Raw genomic sequence first — 6,134 nt, 5'->3', positions numbered from 1 at the left:
TTTCTAGTGTGTCAAGTTATGTTGTCAAATAAGGTGGCCCTATGATTGTAGTTCTTTAAATATTACAGGGCATGTTAAAGTTGATTAGAATGACACCAGTTAGGATTCTACGATTCCCTCGTTTCGGTACCACTATTTTCTATTGGATTTACTTAGTCCAAATGAATTTACTAAACTCAACTTAATGAATTCCATACTTTCATTTAGATCGTGGGATCTCGAAGGATTCCCGATCATCCGATAGAGACGTCTTAATGTAGTTGTTTTTGTTGTTTTGTTATTTGTTGTTTTGTGTGATTTTTGTGATTAAAATTTGAGTTGTCTTATATTTTGAATGTTGTGGTGGGGAATTTGTGCATGGTTGAATTTTGTCATGGTTGATTTTAATTTTGGTTTTGGGTTTTGGTTTTGTGGCTATCCTAGCAGTTTTGGTTTTCATGCAGGGTGACATTGTTGTTTAGCATGTAGATGAGTAAGTGCAGTGTGGAAAGTACAGAAAAAGGACGGTACTGTAAATTGTAAAAGCATATCTGATGAGTCTTCTCGTTCCACCACCTGAAACTCAAAAATGCATGTAAGTGCATTTTATATGAAGTGAGAAAAATAAGGTTCTGGTGATCTAAAAAATCCTAAATCATATCTTGGTGGGTCCCTATCAGTTTGATTAATGATGATTTTCGTTAAGAAAAATATATTAAGTTTAGTAGACTTCCGAGGTATCCAATAGGTATGGAGAAAGAAGCAGGTCCATGCTTCCCTCTCACCGCTGGTGAAAAGCCTCGAGCTCATTTAAACTTATACGTTGCTTAATAATTCATCCTCTAAATATCTCCAATGTTCAATGAACATTGATGTTTCAATTATCCCTAAGAGTAAGGTAATTATCATTTATTACTCAATTTGTACTCAATTTATCACTTAATTTGAAAATTATATGGCTAAAGACCCTTAAAGGGGCAAGTTAGTGTTATTAAGACATTTCATCAATTTTAGTTCTAGCTTGGGCTTGTAGCATTTCAAAGGTGCTCAAATTTTTATTTACATTCACTTTTCTAATCCTCATTTAACCAAATTTGATTTAGCTTAAGTCACTACTAAGCCCTTAAGGTCTTAGTGAATGTCTTAATCATTTTGAAAGAGATTTCTAAGTGATAATAATTCATCATCAAAAATTTTGAATGTTATTTTAACATGCAAAATGGGTATTGAATTAATGAGTTATTAACACCCAAAACTATACCTTTAAGTCTAGGATCATTCAATTTTGTAGACTTCCAAATTTTAATCATATATGAAATTTCAAATTTATCCTTTAATTAGAAAAAGTGAGATTGGTTTATACCAATTAGTTCCATATGTTTTTCCATTTCTATTTCTTGAATTAATCCTAAAGTTAATTAAGGCTAAATTTCTAAAGTTACACTTTTGCCTCTAAGGATTCATCAAAATTAATTCAAATGACTTTGAAATTTTCATCTCACCTTAATCATGGGTAAATTAAGACATAAGAGGAGAAAATGTGATTTTTTAAATTTTAATTTAATTTATATAATTATTTTCATGCAAGAATATAATTTTTCAAAGAAAATTCTACAACTTGACCAAGGTAAAGCCTAATCCTTTAAAATTTTTACTGGAGGTAGACCTAGAATAGAGAGCCACTTGGACCAAATATAATGATTTTTTTGAGTTTTATTTTAGTTATTAGAATTATTTAAAAATTTTAGAGTGTTAGTTAATTATAAAATATTTTAAATGTGTAAAATTGAGTTTTGCATTTTTTATAAATCTCTCTAAGGTCAAGGAACCTAGAAAAACAAATTTTACATTTTTTTTTATTTTTCTTTGAATCATTACAATTTTTTAAGTGAAAGATTAAGAGAAGCTCATTTTTTAGCCTTTAAAAATTATTTTTAAGCTTTAAAATTCAATATCTTCACTTAGAAAATTAGGAAAAATATCCTAATTATTTTTAAGTGTTAAGAAAAAAATTTAGAACATTTCCATGAATTTTATTAATTTTGTGATTTTTATAAATTTTTAATTATTTAAATATTAAAATAGGCTTAAAAATGAAGTTTTTATTTTATTTACAATTTCATTTTTAGAAAATTTCTTTGATCATAAAGAGCTCCCAAAACTAATTTTTATAATTTTTTGAGTTATATTTTATTTATTAAAAATCATTTTAATGTCAAAAATATCATTTAACTTGAAAAAATCAAGTTAAGTTATCAAATGAACTCCAAATATTTTAAAAATTTTATGGGGAGTTCTGTGGACTTCAAATTACAGTGAAAATTAAAAATCAAGTAATTAGATGTTTATTTTTCCCAAATGAATTTTCTTTGTATTTTAGGGTTTTGTGAGATTTAAGTGTGTTCTTAATGAGTTAGCTCATGAAATATTTTCCAAAGGGTTCCCTGGTCACAATAAATCTTCTAAAATTTTCTTTGATTTTTCTAAATAACATGCTAATTATCATGATTAATTTATGCAAATAATAGACATAAACTTGAAAAGTATGGATCTCTGTCTAAGGGTCTCCTCTGACATTGGAAAAATCAAGGAATATCCCCTAAGACAGAGGCAACAACATGCCAAAATATCAAGCCATGGTGAAATTTCTACATGCATAGAGAATTAAAAGACTCAAAATAGTATTTAATTAATTAAAAATAAAATATGCACAAATAAACTTGAAACCATTTTCACATTATTCTCCTCTATTCACTGAGCACTAGGATATTTTTATTTTATTTTTGTGATTTTTCTACACTAAGATATGAGTTTTTAAAGTTAGGGAGCATTTTTTGAATTATTTAAACCCCTATTTTTCTAATTAAACGCGCGGTGCCACCTCATCCTAAGCAGCTTAGAAAGTCGACGAGACACGCTCCCATTCACTGCGCTTTCCACCCTGGCATGCCACGCTGCCCACGGTTCATGTATCAAGAGTTCATCCGGCTAGATCGCGTCCGTTGATGAGATAAACGTGCGATCAGATGGCTCCCCGTCATTGTCCCTAAATAGGCTAACTGGAGAACCGTCCAAACTCAAACCTTAAGATCTCCCTCTAGACTCAACAAAATCTCATGAGGTTTGTTCCTAGAGCTTCATCTACTCAAGATGAACCTATCTATGTGGATTATATGGTATGAAATACAGTAAATACGTATTGATAGTGAAAATAGGCTCGGATTAAGGTTGGAGTTCAATACCTTTGTCTGAGAGGGGAGGCCTCAATCAAATGGATGTGGTAGCTTTGATTGGTCCCAACGAACCTCAAGATGAAGCCTTGTGCTCTCGTAAATGGTCTAGGTATGAATTCAACCAAGCTCAATTTCAGGTGTTGATTGAAGTCTATATTAGAGGCTGTTTGAGAGGGGGCTTTTGTGGGGAATCAACTTCTTTCACTGTGAGGAAGGTGTGTGCATAGTTAATTAAAGTTTGATTCACTGTGGAGGTGTGGATAGATCTACCCTGGTTTTTAGAAAAAATTAAAGCTCAAAATTGAGCTTCTACAGTGAAGCTCGGTGGGGGAAAATGGTTGGCTTGAACTGGGGAGGTCTTAGGGAGTCTCTAAGGGCAGTTTGGCAGAATTTCCTTAAGAAAAATTTCCTTAAGAAAATTTCAGCTCTCAGCTCTCCTCCATTGGCCACGGAGGTGAGGTTTAAATAAAATTGGCTTAGGGTGGCTACCATGGCCAATTGAGAGGTGCAAAATGATACTTAGGTGGAGGGCAGAGAAGCTCTAAATTTCAAATGGGATGAGGTAGCCTCTAGGTTTGAATTGAGTTTAAATTTTTGGGGATGGCTCGTGGTTTTAGTGTTTTTCGGCAACTAGGCCGGTCGGAAAGGCCAGGAAGGTGGCCAGGAAGTCAGATGAGCCAGGGGGAGGCTTAATTATAATTTACCCCCAAGGGAAGCAATGATGGAGGAGATTTTGCAAGTTGTGCCAAAAAATGGGTTAAAATCCCTTAATTTGGGGATCAATCGATCCATAGCATGCTTTGGTGGGTTTTTTCATGGTTTAGTCTGGTCCCTAGGAGCAGTTTGGTGGTTGTGGAGTCATAAAGTTGGTGGCTTTAAGGTGGCTAGGCCAATTTTAGTGCATGGGTCCAAGTGGGTCAATTTGGCTTAAAGTGGGTTTGGGTTAGGCTAGCCTTGACTTTGAGCCTAAATGATTGATCAAAATTGTGTAGATGATTGTAACGAAGAGTTTTGGTGAAGGATTGAAATGATTTTGAGTTCAATTGGGGGTTCAATTTGAAGGATTTTGGAAATTTGGTCACTTTGGGCATGTTGGGCTAGACTTGAGTCTAAATTAGGCTAGGCTTGGGCTAAGTCCAAATTTATTGTTGAATATGGTCAATAAGAATTTCATGAAGAGTTTTCAACATAAATTGGGTGCCAATTTTGGGGTTAGGGCAATCAATTTGGTGAAATTTGGAGAAAGCCAATTTGGGGCAAAATTAGGGGTTTTTGGATTTGGGTTGAAATTAAATGAAATTGAGGCTTCAAAAAGGCCAATTAAAGGTCAAGTTTGATGTGTAGGATTGTTATGAAGAGTTTAGGATTCAAAATGAGGCCAATGGAGTAGGCCATGGGGTTCAATTTAGTGGGATTAGGTCATGTAGCCAAAATTGGGGGTTTGACCTAGCTCAAAATTGGGCTCAAAGAATGGGCCAATTGAGCTTAGATTTAGTTTAAATTGATCATATGGAAGGTGAATTTGAGTTTAGGATTGAAATTGTGGGAAAATTGGGACCAAATTGATGGACATTTGAGGTAGATTTGGGGAAATTGGGCCTTTAAAGGCAATTTGGGGGTTTTGGTCAATGATCAAATTGGTCAAATTGAAGGGTCCAAATTGGTTTTGAAGATATTTGGAGTGATTTTGGAAGTTTTGGGAGAGTTTGGGGTGCCAAGAGTATTTTTGTAATTTTGGCAATTTTGGTAAATTTGGAATTTTTGGGTAGTTTTGGGTAATTTGGGTATCTTCAAAAGGTTTGAAATGATTTTTGAATAAATTTAGGTATTTTGGGTGAATTTGGGAACTAACCACATTAAATGAGCTATGGACCAATGGGAACCCCATTTGGGTCTTCCATGCATTGGTTTTATCTAAACCCTAGCCTAAGGCTAGTAGGTTTAGGGGACCATCTACATGGGTCTCCCAAAAGATCAAGGAACTAAAGTAAGGAAAATTTGGGTTTAGGGTTGTGAGTAATTGTGAGTGAGAGTGAGTGCAAGTGAGTGCCTTAGCCCTAGACCAACACCACCTACTAAGTGCTAGAGGTTAGGGCCAATATGTTGAGCTTCAAGTTGAGTAAAGAAAAGGGTAAATTTTATAATGGTGAGGGTTCCTCTTCTAGTTTTCTAGGAATAGTCAATAGGAAAGTCCTATGGCTAGACCTTAGGCTACTAAAGAGGAAAAACTAAACCTCAACCAAAAGTGAGGCAACACCCACCCTAGATGAGCCATGGACCAAAGGTCCCCTAAATCAATGAATTTGTTTCTTAAATTGCTTAAGCCAAAGTGATCTTTGCCAAAACCCATCACCAACCCAAATTAATTATTGTGACAGATTCCTCTGGCTCACCCGACCTCCTAGCCACCTCCCCTGGCCCTGTCGACCGGCCTAGTTGCCAGAACACCTCAAAATCAAGGGCCACCATCCATAAATAAAACCCAATCTCAAACCTAGGGGCCAGTTCACCTTGATTAAGCTTTAGATCCTCTTAGCCCACCACCTTAGTAGACTTTTGTACCCAAGGCCAAGCCCTGAGCTCTACTCTCCGGCCATGACTATAAAATGGCCTCTTCATGGCCAAAGGAAGTGTGCTGAAATTTTCTCAAGGAGACCCTTCCAAATTGTTCCCATAGCCTCTTTGAGACTTGAGACCTCCTCACCAACCACCTCCTTGCCCTCATTTCCTTTGTCGGAGCTCAAATTTTGAGCTTAAATCCTTGTCGGAGACAGTAAATTCTCCACCATGCCTCCAGAGTGCACCAAATCTCAATTAAACTCACCCACACTTTCTTAAACTCACCCACACTTGAAGCACCATCAAAGCCCCTTCATAGAGAGCCTCCACACTAGACTTTGATCAACACCCAAATTTGGCCTG

The sequence above is a fragment of the Phalaenopsis equestris genome, unplaced genomic scaffold, assembly GCF_001263595.1.
Source record: "Phalaenopsis equestris unplaced genomic scaffold, ASM126359v1 Scaffold000789, whole genome shotgun sequence".
Lineage (NCBI taxonomy): Eukaryota > Viridiplantae > Streptophyta > Magnoliopsida > Asparagales > Orchidaceae > Phalaenopsis > Phalaenopsis equestris.
Note: the sequence above shows the minus strand (reverse complement) of the source record.